Raw genomic sequence first — 16,761 nt, 5'->3', positions numbered from 1 at the left:
CCCTTCACCAATAAGTGTTGGAGTGTCTTTCAGCCCAGCTGCCTGTTCCACCAATAGAGACCAGAGACTGAGCTCTGGTGGCGCTTGCTGTGTACTATATACAATGGGTTTAATACAAAGCCTGTATTTATGACGTTATTAAAAAACATACCTTCAGGATTTCTAAATTCCCTGGTTCACATTTATACCGTTATACCAGCCAAGTCTATGAGGTAGTTTCCAATACAATACGTGTTTTCAGGACAACATTTTGCCATGACAACACACAAAGAATCACAAGGTGAAAACAATACCAGTTGTCCCATCATTGTCACAGCCGGTAAAAAGTAATCATAATTTACATATATTCACATTTTGTAATGCTGATGTTCCCTGATTACATAATACCATAAATCCCTCATCTGCAATTGAATTCACCACTCCATCCTCAGATATTATAGACAGAATAAACTGCAACTGCCCTTTGCAAAGAGAACTGACTAATGATGTTTCAGGGCACAGGGGGTGGAGATAATAAATGTATTGAAAACTGAAAAGATTGATAGATTTTTTTGCCCATCATGCAGTCAACATCTTAATTACATTTAAAATTTGCAAAGTGAGGACAATAACCACAAGTGTACATGTTGCAAGGTTATTCTGCACATTACATTCTGAGTATCTATGTAAGTATCTATGGAGTGTATCTAGTATATTTATGGAAAAGGTACTTACATTAGAAACTGAGCAATTAAATTAATAATCCGTTTCAAAATTACCCCTCATATTTTAACCTATCCAGCACTATGGATAGAAATAAATTACTCGGAAGTTCCCCTTAAAATCTGTGAACATGCTGCCCAGAATTCGGCGATGCAGAGATCAGTCCAGAATCGATCTATTACAGAAGCTTTTTCCAAGAGGAAACTGATGTCTTTGTGCAGGAGGTGCACAATCACACCTTGAATTAAATAAGCTTGGCGAGGAGATAACAACGTTTGGTTAATGTACTGCACTGGCCCTAAGAGATCCATCGTCCAATGTTCAATGATATCGGGGCAAAAAGCGAAACAGAAGCAGCAGTGATCGAAGGGACATATCAACATTAATAGAGGTGTATCTACCAGTCAGTTTCTAACAGGGGTTTCAGCCACCTTCATGACTAATGTGTTGTGGTGTGTAAAGACTACGTTGCATGAGTTGCATAGTTGTTAAGTTATTTCTAGTCAAAGTGTTTAATAATCACTAAGAGAGTAGGGAAGCCTTTGAATGCAACATGGTTCATGCTCACATGCTGTGCAAAGAGCACAAAACAAAGTGCTGTTCTGCAATTCCCCACCATGGCAGGTCATGACAATCAAATCAAATTGAGCATATTACACACAAGTGTTAATGTATTTGAGAAGACCACTGAAATGTGACACAGAGAGCTGGATAACGTGTAATTTACAAAAGCATAACTGATATTTTTAGGCCTGCTGGTATTATTTCATGATCTGGAAAAATGATGAGAATCTCAAAAACCTTATATTGTCTGCCTAACAGTCAGTAAAAAAATACTGTTGTGTTACTTAGGTATGAAACTTTGAGAAGAAAGCACATACTAATGTCTAATCAGCATCACTAATGTCATAATCATACATTTTCTGTTGATCAACACATATATTTGTCATTTCAATGGCACATCTCTTTTCCTTTTTCCTTACAAAGAGCAAGTCCTATCTCAGCTGTGATCACCAACCCAAAGTACATTTAATTAGAGATAGACTTGCTGTTGTTGTTGCAGCTCAAAACTTTGCATACAATAAGCGATGTACAGTGAAGGCTGAGATACCAAAGCAGCTGATAAAGATTACAGTATCTCTAAGGGAAACATAAGTATAAAAGTTGTACTGGGACCTGAGAGGATGTGGTCTCAAAAGAAAAATCTTCACATAATTTCAAGGGCAAAGCTATGTTCGTCCTTTCTATGATCTCTATATAGAGGAGAACATCGACAGGCAATGAGTACTCTTTTTCTATATACAGTTTAACTTTATTTAAAGATTACATAAAGTCTTACAGTGTGCTGATCTACAAGTCTGAGGTATTCAAGACACGGAAAAGAATCCCTCACCAAAGTGACAGTGTGTTATTTCAACAAAGTTTTCCATTTTTGCAGAATAAATGATTGTACTTTGCATTGTGCTCCTTGACATAAATGACATCCATTAAAATATCAACCAACTCCTAGAGTGTGACCTGCGGTTCATGAATTGACATTGTTGTGCTGCTTCAGTGCCAACAAAGATTCATGACATGAACACTGAGAGACATAACCCGAATGCAGAATTGCATGTCTAGGGTCTTGCAAGCAAGCAAACAACCCAGCACACTCTCTTGAAGAAAATGCAGGCATTGTACATTTCTGCAAATCATGGATAAGTTACATTTGTATGTTTCATACATAAGTAGTGAATTAGTTGACTGTCATGGGAAGGTGGAGGGGACAGTAGGTGGCGTGACACCTAGGTGAGACTGCACCTGTTCTGATGGCCAATTTTACAGAAGTAATTTGGCCCCCAGACCCCATATTTCAAGCCAAAACATGATATTTCATTTACCAAGTGGTTTTTGTGCCGATACCCACAGATTATGCAAAAATGTAAACTACCAACATTTTTCCTGGCAATTGGGTTTATGCAGCAAGAGGAGTGGAGCAACAAACAGGAAACACAGGGGTTTATGTTCAGATACATGTTTATGGTCTTGGTATTAGCTGCTTACTAACATTCAAGTGTCAGCCTAAAAAGCTGAAAAATAAAGTCAATTCTTAAGTTACGCATAAACAAGGGCAGGGCCCTTTGAGTGACAGGCTGTCTGTGAGGCATCACCACTGATAATGAGTCAGATCCAGCCCTCTATTTCGCAGCTCCCGACTCCAAAAAAAACAAGATGGTGATAACCAAAATGACAAAGTCAAGACTTCAAAACGGCCATCAACAAACCAAAGAGTGATGTCACAGAAGCAAAATCCATTGTTTATACCATTTATCATAGCATTTTTCCTATCTATACATTAATTCTACCAAATTATTGAAACTAGAAAAGCTGCTTATTATATTATTATTATTATTTGTCACAACTACATTAGCTCCATTATACAGCTCGCTCTGTCATAACCTTTTGCCATTTGGTTGAAATAATAAAGTCCAGATCAGAAAGGCTTACTATATTTGTCTCTTAGCATTTTAGTACATAATGGCATAAGCAGCATAATGGCAGGGTCAGTAACATTATTTCATCAGTGCAATGCATCTACACTCATGGCAAATAGCAAATCTACGCGTTTTAATTAGATTTTTTCTTTTTAAATTACCAATTACTGATTACACTGTGTTAAGGCTGGTATCCAGAATGTCTTTAGATATGCTCTCCATCAGATTTTGATCCTGATCATTTACGACTTGTGAGGTTAACTTTATCGATAAAGACCATTCAAATAAGAGCCAAAATCAATGCAGTACGCCCACAGTCCCCGACCAAACAGGGGCAGTTTACTATGACTGCCCTCCAGCACAGCTTTCTGCTGTGTACCAACATCATTCCTGATGTGGGTGGCACATTCTCACAGTTTGGAATCACACAGTAACATCTCACAGTAACTTCTCTAAACTGTATCACCCTGCCACATCTCAACTGCCATCTAAAGAAAAATTGAACTTTAGCTCAAGCTAAGAAACTTATTTTGAGAGAGAAACTTAAATTTGGTTCCAGTTAAAGAGTCTTGACCGCTGTGGACAGGGCACACTAATATGCTGCTTTTTTAAAAAAAAGTTTTTGTGAAAGTTTTTCTTGTTCTTGGTAACTTCAGGCAAATCTTTTCTGGTGCGGACAATCTTAATAACCAATTTCCCAAAGTGTCTGTCAAGTATTTCTAGACCATAATCTTTAGTAAAATAGCAACACATGAAGATCTTTCAGTGACATCATAAGCGAATGTTGAACCTAAGCAAAACCCCCAATACAGACACACTGGGCAGACTGAAAGTTGCATACCATATATTATACACATTTAAGTTGACTAACAAAATCTGACATTGTGCAATATCTAGCTGAAATAAAACAGGTCTGCATGGGGATCTCTGCAGCTGCAGTAAGAATAAATACATTCTGACAGGGTTTTGTTGAGGAGAAATGCTTATGTTGTATGTTTCTATAGATATGCACATACTGCGGGATAAGTCAAAATTAATTCACTAACCCAGATTTAAAACTGTTTGAGTCAAGGCATTTTGAACATAGTCATGTTTTTACAGCTGACACAAAACCAGTCAAGTAAGCACAGAACACAACTCTATCTATCTACTACTATCTCTGTATGATCGTCTCATGAAATCATACAGGGTACAACTCGAGTAAAATGCAATTCTGTAGGATCCCTTTACTTATGCATTGCTACTTACTCCCTTTTTGCCTCCTCTTGGACTGTAGGCTGCTGCTTTGTAATTGTTCATGTTGCAGGATGGTTCTTCTTATTTATGGGTTCTGGTTGAGGAATGATTTAAAGAAAGTTTTGGCTACGTTTGCTTTTGTTTCTTTAAAAAAGTGAATTCATTGATTTTATCTGTGACATAGACAGCAGTGTCCCAGAACGTTCTCCAGACTCTAATTAACTCCATCTCATGTGTCTCTTGGGACTTCATTGTAATTCCTAGAATACCAGAAGCATGACCCACCCTACTCTGTCCTTCTCTGTCTCTGATTGGCTTGCCCTGACATTTTTACCCCTACCCTAACCAATGCCTCTCCTCTTGCCTAAACCTAACCACCCCAACCAATGAAGGTCATGAGTAATAACCAATCAGAGGGAGAATAGGGCAGGCCATGCCTTTGCTATCCTCGGAAACGCAAAGTGGGACTGAGGGAATGTGTCGCAGTTTGTATGTACATCTTGACTTTGCCAAGATGGCCACATATTCACTCCTACCAAAAACAGCACCACTCTGGAGCCATCTCTGAAAGGCGTATAGCATTGATATTGTATTCCCCTTGTGGCGCAGGACAAGGACAGCCTCTGCTATTGGCATAAAGAAAAATAGTCACCTGATAAACTAGTGCTGTCCAGGATTTAGCAGTTTCATTGAGTCCAAGTATTTTACAGTCCTAATATGCCATTAGAAACTAATGAGGCAAAAAGCTGATCCAGTTATTATCCAACGCCTATACAACTGCTAGCAGGATGGTAGTTTGACTGGTGTCCATGTTCTCTACCTTTTCCTTAATGTTCACTGATGTTAACATTTTAAGCCCTTGTCCTGGCTAACTAGCAGAGACACAAGAGCAGAGTTTACAGGCTGTTGAGTTGTCCTCATCCTGATGAGTGATTCGCAGCCACAATAACAAAAACAAAGTATGCAACCAACAAAATAGACACAGAAACGTCTGCACCTAAATCAAAGAATGCATAATAGCTCGAGTTATGCGCAGTAATTCAGCATTATACAATGAGATCATCCCTTTTTTTAAAAAAAAAAGTCAGACAATAACAATTTCAAAGAGAAATGACAAGTGTCAGCTTTTCCGTCAGACAAATTTGAGGTAAACGAAGAACTGAGGTACACCACACAGCCATAGCATAAACAGAACACTCAGATTCAGATATTTGATGTTTCCAGCTTGAATAATACAGATGCACTGATGATGCAATGACCATGTCAATGCTAAGGAAAGAAGGTCTGATTGAGCTTCTGTATATGTGAACGTGATCATCTGACGCAAATTACCACCGTTTTGAGGTTGAATGGATCTGCATTTCTTATCTAATCCAAAATGAATAGTGTTCCATTCCATAGCCAAGCCAAAAATGCATTATCTTGTTCTTTTTTTCTTATTGTCCTTGGTTTAAATGGATGAGGCCGCTAATTGCACTTTGATACAATGACTACAGAATCACATTTATCTGAACCGCAGACATCTGAAATGGTCTGCTACACAAACAGTGCCTTTGTTGAATGCCTAATTATTTCATCTGAGACACAGATGAGATTTTGAATACCTGCATGTTGCATCATCTGCCGTTCTCTCCAAACTTACTTCACATGAACAGACTGTTCTTTCTAGTTGTTGAAAGTCATTAGCGACCTTTTTTTTCACTGGATAGTGAACAAAATATTCAAAACAAAACAAAATAATAGAGACTTCAATCAGCAACAATATGCAAGCAATGATAATGACTGCAAACACCACATTGTAATTTTCTCATTTAATAATTAGAAAACATCCATTGAGCAGCTGCAACATGTGTCCACTAACTAATCGGCATATTACCAAATTCGAAATCTGCGCTGCAGCAAAGAATTAATCTAATATTGTTTGTGAATGTGGATAAAAGAGCCTCATTATTTAACACTGAGTGATAAGTTTTATTCAAAACCATTATATAAATGACAGTGCATACCAGCAGCCAAATATGTCTAAATATTCTCCAGAGGCGTTTGGCACCATGAAGGTGCCCTTGAGCAAGACACTTTCAACTAGTACTTCTCAGCAGCTTACAGGTCTGCGTGTGTGTGTGTGTGTGTGCGTGTGTGTACTCAGGAATGTCACTTTATCCTGGATACATAAAGGAAAAACTGTACGAGTCTTTATCAAAAGACACTTTGAATGATAAAATCATTAATTAAAATCACTGTTGTTCATGTGTAAAGCTTCAAGCCTCTAGTTTCACAACGGTGTGATGTAGCTGTACTGTATGTGTAAAACTGGCGCTGACAAGAATGAAAAATATCAAGCTGCTCAGAGAAATTTGAGAAGAAACACACACTCAACCGTCTTAAAATAAATTAAATAAATGTGTCGCCTACGTTTCGGTATCACATTTCTTGAGTGGCTTATTTAACCAATTCCAATATGCCTGTGTATAAATAACAAGCCTGAATGTGATATTTGCTATTGATTCTCCCTAATATATTTCATTAAGGCAGAAGCAGATGTGTTACGCAGGAATGCGTGAAAAATTAAAGCAGTATACAGGTGGGAAAAGCTATCAAGTAGTGAACAAATCCAAAAAAAGGCCTTATTTAACCATTTCAAGCTGTGTGTAATATGTATGCGACTATGTGACATCCAGTCATGAGTTCACTTAATGAACTTTACATGCTTGTGTATAATATCTAATAATATGGTGTTTTTAAAATACCTCTTTGTGTTTATTATTATTATTAGCCCAGTCTCCAGAAGAAAATATTGGCATTGTATTTTTCTGCAAAGTATGAATATAGTACATTTCAAAGTTCTCTATATATCATGGGGGAGTCATTTAGAACTTCAGTGCTGTCTTTGCAGCAGCTTTGTGGACAGCAAACAGGGGTGTTTTATATTAACCATCACTAATTTTTTTTAAATAGCTTTTGAGGCACCAAACATGGATGTTTTGTAGCAACCCATCACTTTGTTTTCAACAGATCTTTAAGCACAGAGCAGATGTTTCGAAGCAGCACAACATGTTTCCAGCGGCATTTTCTGGCACCAAACTTTTATTTATTAGGAAAAAGTCTTGTCTGCCCACCATGGATAATATGACCTCGCTACTATGCCTTCATTTCCATCTCTTGTCCTAATTTACTCTTTTCATTCAAAATAATCCTCTTCCTCTTTCAACATAATCAACAAACACTATATAGTCTGATGCTCCAGTTTTGAGTTCATAAACCTTTGTAGCCCCTGATTAGAAGGATGCAAAACATTTTTGTTATTTTAGAAGACAAACAAGGACAACCTTTTTCTTGAGTGTTATTTAGTTATGAAACTCAAAATATAATGCCATATCAACAAAAGGCCTTGTATGAATTTTACAGACATGTAGTTGAGTATTGTATTCCTGGAAAATCCCCCCCCCCCCCAAAAAAAATATCAAACCCTAAAAAGCTTGTATTTTGTTAACGTAGCTTGTATTTTGTCGACACTTTTCAATAGAAAGCAAAACAGTGCTCGGGGTATATTTGAAGCATTCTTTTGAGTCATCTCAGCCGGTCCATTCAGTCCTTTAATCTCGATTCAGACAAAGAAAATAACAATGCCCCGTGGGGAACGCAGTTTGATCGACTGCTTATATTGGACTAAACGCAGGAGGAAAGATGGCTCTCGCATAAGAGCCACACCCAGCGGGGCACAATACACGAGAAAACAAATGCTATTCAGTAACAACAAACACATGCAAGCCAGGTGTATCACCAACAAGAACTATGGAGCCTCATCTGAAAGGGATAAATCACCCAAAATTCACTCAGGATCTACTCACCCCCATGCTGATGGAAAGATGGAGTGAAGTTTTATAGTACACAAAGCACTGGCAGAGGTTCTTGGGGAAAAGGCATTGCACTTATCTCCCAATCAATTGACGCAAATAGTGACCTAGATTCAAACCTTGAAAAAATATATAATAAAACCACATAATGTCCCCATACTGCTTGTCCAAAGTGTCCTGAAGCCCTGACATGCCAAGTTATTTTGAAAAACATCACTGGTGCCATTTTTTTAGCCTTGTAGCCTGAAGCTCCTAGTGTGGGAGCTGCATTCACCTATGCGCGCTCATGGTCTCTGCACGCCAGTGTTTACATGCTACCCAGAAGCCTCCCCCACACACAGAGAGAGACTTCTGAAGGTAGCAGCAAGCAACAAGTCCCTCTGTAGAATATTAAACTACTTTTTTGGTGTTTTTTTCTGTTATCCAGCCATTGTAGCTTCCTTCAAAAACCCAGATTTACAAAACAATGGCTTGAGTGTATGCTTTTCCTGGATGATTAACCAACAGAAGCATTTGTCTGTGAGGAAAAAACATTTGAGTGTGCATACATGAACGCAGCTCCCACACTGGGAGCTAAAAGCTTCAGGCTACAAGGCTAAAAACATGGCGCCAGTGACATTTTTTAAAACAACTTGCCACGTTGGGGCTTCAGGAGACTTGGATTACTTCAGACCAGCAGTATGGTATTTACAGATATTTTGTGGTTTGATTGTGTATTTTTTTAATATCTGGATCCTGTTTTGCTTCAATTTTTTAGGAGATGAGTGCAACACCGTGAACCTCCAGCAGTGTTTAGTGGACTATACAACTTCACCTGACTTTCCATTAGCATGAGGGTGAGTCAATAATAACTGAATTTTTATTTTGGGTGAACTATCCACTTAAGATTGCTTGGAAAGAAGATGTTGTTGGGCCTTATGTAAGTGCATTAAATAATGCAGCACCGCCAGTGCTCAGACCCCCCCCAACCCCCTGAAGTTGGTTGCTGTGTGGCATTGCTCTTATTAAGCACTCAATTAAAGCCATTCCCAAGGAGAGGCAGTGCGCAACAATGTTTGAATTAGGAAACGTTGCAGAGCTCAGACAGTCTGTGAAGACTTACTCCAGAGGACCGCGGTGCCTTGGAACCAAAGACAGACACAGCATCATGAAGCATCGCTAAAGCAGAGAAATTATTCTAATATGATTGGATTACAAATAGGGCATTTACAGAACCAATGAGACTAGATAAATAGAGCAGGAAATGGAGCTGTCTCAATGAGCTGTCTTGAATCTTTTTCCTCCTTCAATCTAAATATTAAAAATGAACAGAGAGATGGGACTCGGTAAACAACGCTGAGGAGCTGTGTTGTATTAAAGTCAAGTGTACTTATTCCTGGCAGTTGTGTCACGGCTCCCAATTCACAGCGCTGCGCTCACAGCCGCTTTTGATTTTGAAGATTGGACATATTTTTGTGAAAATTACACTTATTCATGACCTTCCTTTGACTGAATTAGACAACAATCCCTCATCCGCTTAGGAGTAAAGTATGGTGGGTGGAAGATTTTGTATGCAGATAAAAGATTTGTTTCAATGAAAACCGGTCTGTGCCAGGCACAGAGACATCAAACAGGCAACTCTTTACAGAAGCTGCTTTTTGAATTTTTTTCTTTCTTTTTTTGCAGTAATTGTATTTTGTCAGCAGATGTATTTCCCAAAAAAGAAGCCAAAATTCACAAATTGTATCACGGAGCCTTACAGTGAGTTAATCACTTTGTCTTTCCTTCCATCTCTTCCCTACTCTTTGTGCCATAGTCACTTTGATACAGAAAAAACAACTTTTTTCTATAACAGCTCGATGGCGCACTGACACATCTGGAATACAGCCTAATTGTAACCATCACACCTTTTTAGAGTTTGCCAAAGGAATAAACGTGCACTTTTCCAGTTTCCTGCTTGACAGGCGAGATTTCTTCGCCACTCGCAGCTCTGCTTGTCAAACAACTCTATTATGCCAGATTCAAACAAGTAATGCATGGCATACATAAAACCACACTGCGCTCCGGTAAAGTGGTATCAGGGGTCTGCAGCTTCCTCATCCATTATGGCATTGTGGAAAATCTCACAGCGCTGTTTACTTTGAAAATTCAGCAGAGTGAGGTAAAAAAAAAAAAAGAAAGCAGTGGTTCTAAACAACTGACACCAAGCATTTGCTTTTATTTGCCGCTCTGTGCCGTGTTTATCTCCAAGAAGTGATTTTAACCTGATCAGCAAGGTGGTGGCATAAATACACACTTCAGATGTTACCATGTCTATTAGAGTGGATGCAAGGATGATGGATACTCGACAGCAGGGGAAGGAAGAAAAACAAATCTGCTCTGTAAAATGATGTTTGTTTTATCTCCTTTTTTCTCCCCTGTGAAATACTGTATGTAAAGGTTTTAAGTCTGTTCTCATTAAAAGCTGCAATAACTAATCAATTAGTATCTTAATTGCTAACTAATATGATAATCGATTAATCTGTTTAATTGTTTAATGAGTCTAGCTTCTTTATTTTGAATATAATCTGGTTTCTCTGGTCTTTGTTTCTTTACTATAACAGTAAACCAAATGTCTTTGGGTTGCAGACAAAACAACAAATTCAAGGACGTCATATTGAGCTCTGGGAAACATTGATCGACATTTTTCCGCCATTTTCTTCCATTTTATATACTAAACAACTCACTGATTAATCAGTTAATTGTCAACTAACAGTAAACTGAATATCTCTGGATTTTGGACAAAGATGGCATTTAAGGGTGTCATACTGGACTTTGGGAAACACGGATCTACATTTTCTACCGTGTTCTGCCATTTCAAAAGAACAAGTAACTGATTCATTGAATAATCAATTGATCACCAAACATTAAATTAATCTAACAGTACACTGAATATCTTTGGGTTGTGGGCAGAACAAGACAAATTGAGGGCATCATCTTGGGGTTTGGGAAACACTGATCAACATTTTTACCATTTCCTAACACTTTACAGACCAAACACCTAATCTACCAATCAAGAAAAACATTGACTAATCAATATACAATGAAAATAATTGTTAGTTGCAGCCCTATTCTTTTAAGATTAAACTGCTGTTTATTTTCTTTGTTTAATTATTCTTTATTTTGTCTATGAAATGGCAAAAAATGATTAAAAAAAAAATCACAGTTTCCCGCAGATAAAAAAAAATGACAGACTCAAATTAGTGATGAAACAATTAGTAGTTTCACCAATTAGTTCATCAGCATGAATTAAAAAAGCACAAAAAAGCACAAATAGTCACATTTTAGGAGATGAAAACACAGAAGCTTTGCTTGAAAACTGATATTCTGAAGACTGACTAACCAATTTGGTGTATACTGAAACATATGAGTAATAAAGTACGAGGTTGGACTGCTCTGTAGCCGAGGTCTAAGCAAAAAGATTGGGAACTGCTGCTGTACAAAACAGGAGTTATATTTTGCTTCAAAAACAGTGAGTGTGGGGCGACCTTTTCCACACCTGGTAGTGTGTGTTCCCCATATAGGCTGAGGCCTTTACAGCGGCTTAGGTTTGATTCCAACACTTGGCTTTTTGCTGCATGTCACCCCCCATCTCTCTCCAACCTTTCCTGTCCATTTAGCTGTCCTATCAATTATCAAAAGTCAAAAATGCCAAATCAAAAAGAAAAAAGAGAAAGAAACCAGTGGGTACCTTTAAATTCACACTAATATTCCACTCTTATTGCGAATATGAAAATATTCCGAATTTGATCAGGGTCACTTCATCGGTATATCCCGTTTGGATATTTCAAATAAGGTCTTACTCTGAATTTATCATATTCCAATCAAGACATGGGATATGCTGGATTTATTCCAGTTTGAGTAGCATTATTTGACCATGTATACAGCACATTTGGAATAAACATCTCAACAAGGGTTTTTACCGCACTTTGACTTGTCTTTCTGTGTTGTCATGGCTTCATTGTACACAAACCAACCAAGACAACAGTTCACTAGGCTGAGTAGATGCATGCCCAAAAGAAAAAAACATGTTTGTGGTCTGCAGAAGAATCACACCTACTTTTACACAGAATGAAAGTTTTTGGATATGCACAAATAATCACAGGGCCAACCTTTTCAAGAAGGTAGTTGAAGGAATGAAAGAGGGAGGTTGCGTTCACATGGTTGAACAAGTCTGCCTACGATGGAAAAATAAAAAAAAAAAAAAAAGAATTCCACTTTTCCATATTTTCAAATGGCACATTAGGGCATGTTAACCCATTAAGACCTGAGCAAACTGTCTTGTTGTCTTTCAAAAACAGAGGTAAAAGGCTAAAAGCAACTTAAGGAGAAAGCACAAGAATATTACCTGAAGCAAAAGATAACGTAAAAGAAAACAAAACAGACAATGACTCAAGTGCTTAAATATAGTAAAAAAAAATAAATTAATTAAAAAAAATAATAATAATGATTCAGTAAAATATTTTTAAATATATAATTATTATCATTCTAATAGTTGTTGTTTTTTTTTTAATTTTTCCCTAACTTCTTTACAAATGATTATTCAAATCAATCAATTTCTTGCAATTTGTGGCACAGTTCTTGCCAAGTTGCCTACTGCCTTTTTCCCTGTGCTTTTGTAAGAAAGCAAACCTATTTGCACAGATTCTGAATGTTTAACTACTTGTGAAGGTGTCTGAACTCAGCACATGAAAAGCGATTTCGATACAGGTTTTCCAGGGTTAACTGGAGTATGCATGGCTGTATGTAATCATGAATATTAGAGGAACATTCATTTTCATTAGCCATGTAAACAGCTTAGTCGGAAGATCGTCTTATTTGGAATAAGAAAAAACTGGAATATTACGTGCTTGTTAACACAGTCAGTTATACTCATTAATCACAATCATTAGTAGGAATTGCCCACCCCAAGATTTCGCCAAAGAATTAGAAAACAGCTGGAGGTGAGGTGAAAGCTGATGCAACAAGTCTTATTATCCCCTGCCTCCCCAACTCCCAGCATGCCTCTGCACAGATCAAACAACTGACGACTGATGGTGAAACTATCATGATTAATGTGAAGTGTCCGTGTAGCTGCAACGATATCCTGTGACAAAACAAGTCTACGAGAAGACTACATCTGTATTTAAAACAAGGAGGGGAATTTCTCCCATCATACACACAAAAACACATTCTGCCTTTCTTCTGTTCCGTCAGCTAGCTTTCCTGGAGAGACATGAAATAAAAATGACCTTGATGAAACATTTCTTCGATACTTCCTGTGGAAACCGCGCAATGAAATTTTCATGCCTCGCCTCTAAAAGCACCTATCCCAGGATATTGTTAATGTCACTTCTGTGCTCCGTCACTTCTGACAGGCGTGTTGGCTTCCAGGACATCACCAGCCATTAAAGGGCTGTTTTCCTGCGAGGCTGCATCCAGGCGGTCTGGGCCTCATGACGCAGACCCCCCGGATATCATTAGATACCAGATAACATGTTAATGGTGCTTCAGTTTGTGCCTGTTATATCTACGTGTGCAAAGGTGCTGGTTAAATTCACTCTCCGCTCCACAGACTTTAATTCAGCCATTTTTAAAAATCTTAAATATTTATGCTTGGATCTCAAGAGAGTCTGTGTTCTCTTGTCTCCGGCTTTTGGGGAGCTATCGACACTCATGTTCTCAAATCAAGACTGAGCCATGGAATAATCTTCCCGTACACTTTTTTTTTTTAGGTGAAGTTTTTCATTCTCTAACCTTTTGTAGAAGTTCAGCTCTTGTCAAGTCAGATGAGAAGTCTATAGATTTCACACGGAGTTGCAGGAGCTGCTCCCCCAGTCAGATTTAATGGGGAATGAGCATCATCAGATATACGCTCATTTGCAGCTTGATAGCACGACTCTGACAGGTGTTATCATCATACTGACACATTTTCTCTGTGCCAGCCAGTTTATTGTTTCCCCAGTTGGAAAAAAAATATTCCACGCGAATCCCTTTCCGATATCATTTGAGTGAGCAGCTTTGGCAGAAGTTGGCACAATGAATGTGCTGAAGCTGCACAGATGCTCATCTATTAAACATATTAAAGTAGGCTTATGTGGCGTTTTGCTGGCCATCAGTCTCCAGGCCCACAGGCTTCTGCTGGACAGTTGATATAGTGAGTGACAGATGCACTGATAAACACCACCAGAGCACTGGCACAGCTGATCATTAATTCTGATCTCATAAAAAAAATAAAATAAAATAAAAACCTTCAATATTTTGGTTAATCAGGGTTCCCACGGTCATGGAGACCCTGGAAAAGTCAATCTTATTTTCCAGGCCTGGAAAAGTCATGGAACTAGAAACTATTAAAAGTTTGGGGAAAATAAGGGAAATGTGTTGTAATAAATTACATTTCATTTATGTAACATAACAGTGAACTTATTTCCATAGCTGATGACGCAACATTGCTCTAATATACATCAATGTTATGTTTTTGTTTATTTGTTCATCAAGAAAGTTTCTTAATTTTCTCCCATTTTTCGTATCTCCATTATTGTATGCAAACAAGGCATGTCAAATAATTTTTTAAGCAGTTTTGGCTTTATGGGATTGGCATACAACGGGCCCATAAGTTTGGAAAGCATGTCTTCTTTAAAAAATTTTCAGCAATTTTTTCTTTTTGTTTTGGTGATTTTATAGACAATGTAACATTTTTGGGAGATTTTTTTTGTTTCTATTTTCTTAAAAAAAAAAACATTTTTAAAAACAGGCATGTTTTCTTTAAAAGATTTGGCTATTATCTTCTTTTTTTAATTTGTAGCAATAAATTTTTTTGGAAATTTCTATAGAAAACTTAAAATTTGTGGCAATTCATATTTCTGTTTGAAATATCATATTGGCCAACATGCTGGTTTCTGCTGATGTGGCAAACTGCTATTTTTCTTTCTCTTTTAATTGACAAAGTGAACATGTACAAAACATCAATCCTATGTTAAAGTATTTTTCTTATTTTGCACAATGAATGAATATTACATACACTGAAAATCATATATATCATATAATATATATATATATATATATAATCATATATTTCATGTTTCCATCTGTTAGTGGGCCATCATGACATACAGTAGAGACTTGATGATCACTAAAATTAGGTGTTGGGAAAAAAAGTGGATAAATCAAAATTGGTATCAGTTATTGGCCAAATGACTTGTCACATATTGGGATCCGATATCAGGAAAAAAACAAATATCGTGCATCCCTAATTTATAATAGAAACTGTAAAAACAAAAAATATGGTTGGATTTTCACATCCGACAGTCCTTGAACACATCATGTGGGATGCTGATATTATGTTTGAATAAGAGTTTGAATCGTAAAAAACAAGTGGTGCAAGAAAATAAATAATGTGGTCTTTAAAAAGTCATGGAAAAGTTTTGAAATTTTGTTAATGGCAATGTGTGGAAACCCTGGTTAATCCTTAAAGTGCATAAAATCGAGGTAGGTCCACTAGTAAATACTGGATTTGATAGATGTGAACAGCTCAAGTTTTTCTCCCGGTTTTTTTCCGTTTAATCCCGCGGTATCCGGGACTAGACTGAATTCCCGTGGCCACGGTAGGTGGTCAACAGTCGGCGGCGGGCAACATAATCAACAAAATCCGCAGGGATTATTCATGGGAGGGTCAACGCACAAGGATTACTAAACATCTGCACTGATCGGGGAGACGCTCTCTCTCTCTCTCACACACACACACACACACACACACACACTCGCAGATTACTTTGCTTCCACCACCATGATAGTCCCACAACAAAGTAGACAGGCAAATGAGATCAGCGGAGGGTGAAATTCAGAGAAGGCAATCCTGCTGCTGCTGCTGCCTCCCCTATACAAGGTTTTAATGTAATCTGTGAAAAGTTAGGATGTTCACTGGGCTTTATTTTGGGTCTGAGCTGCTCATCTGAGACGATGGATTTAACTTGAGAGGTGTAAATTGCTGTATGGAAAATGATAATAATAATGATAATAATAATCTCACCTGTCCACGCGGCAGAAATGTCTCCGAGGAATTCACAGCCTCAGATTAATCCGTGTTTTCTCACTATACAAAATTCTGCACATAGACATCACCTCTGTCGAGTCGCGGCGACGCTCCCGGCCACAAATAAATAAATATCCGTCTGACTTGTGCGCAAAGCTGCTGCTCTCTCTTTTGTGTGGCGGTTGTATTCGCGGGCTGCGCCGTTTCCGAGCTGTTCGGCGCCGCTCCACTACTGTCCCTCCATCCCCTGTCCTCTCCTCTCTGTCTCTCTCAGTGTCACAAGCACAAGTAGCTGACGGCGCGGCGTCTCGCAGGTTGCATATTGGAAAGTGAAGCCTTGGTGTGCTCACTCACTCCGATGCGTCAAGTGTCTCTCTCCCCTCCTTCCCCTCTCCCCTCCCTTCCTCCTCCCTGCTCGAACAGAACAGTGCTGGAGCGGAGCGGGACGCACGCACACGCGGCCGGC

This window comes from Plectropomus leopardus, chromosome 2 (assembly GCF_008729295.1).
Source record: "Plectropomus leopardus isolate mb chromosome 2, YSFRI_Pleo_2.0, whole genome shotgun sequence".
NCBI lineage: Eukaryota > Metazoa > Chordata > Actinopteri > Perciformes > Serranidae > Plectropomus > Plectropomus leopardus.
This window is presented reverse-complemented; position numbering follows the sequence as displayed.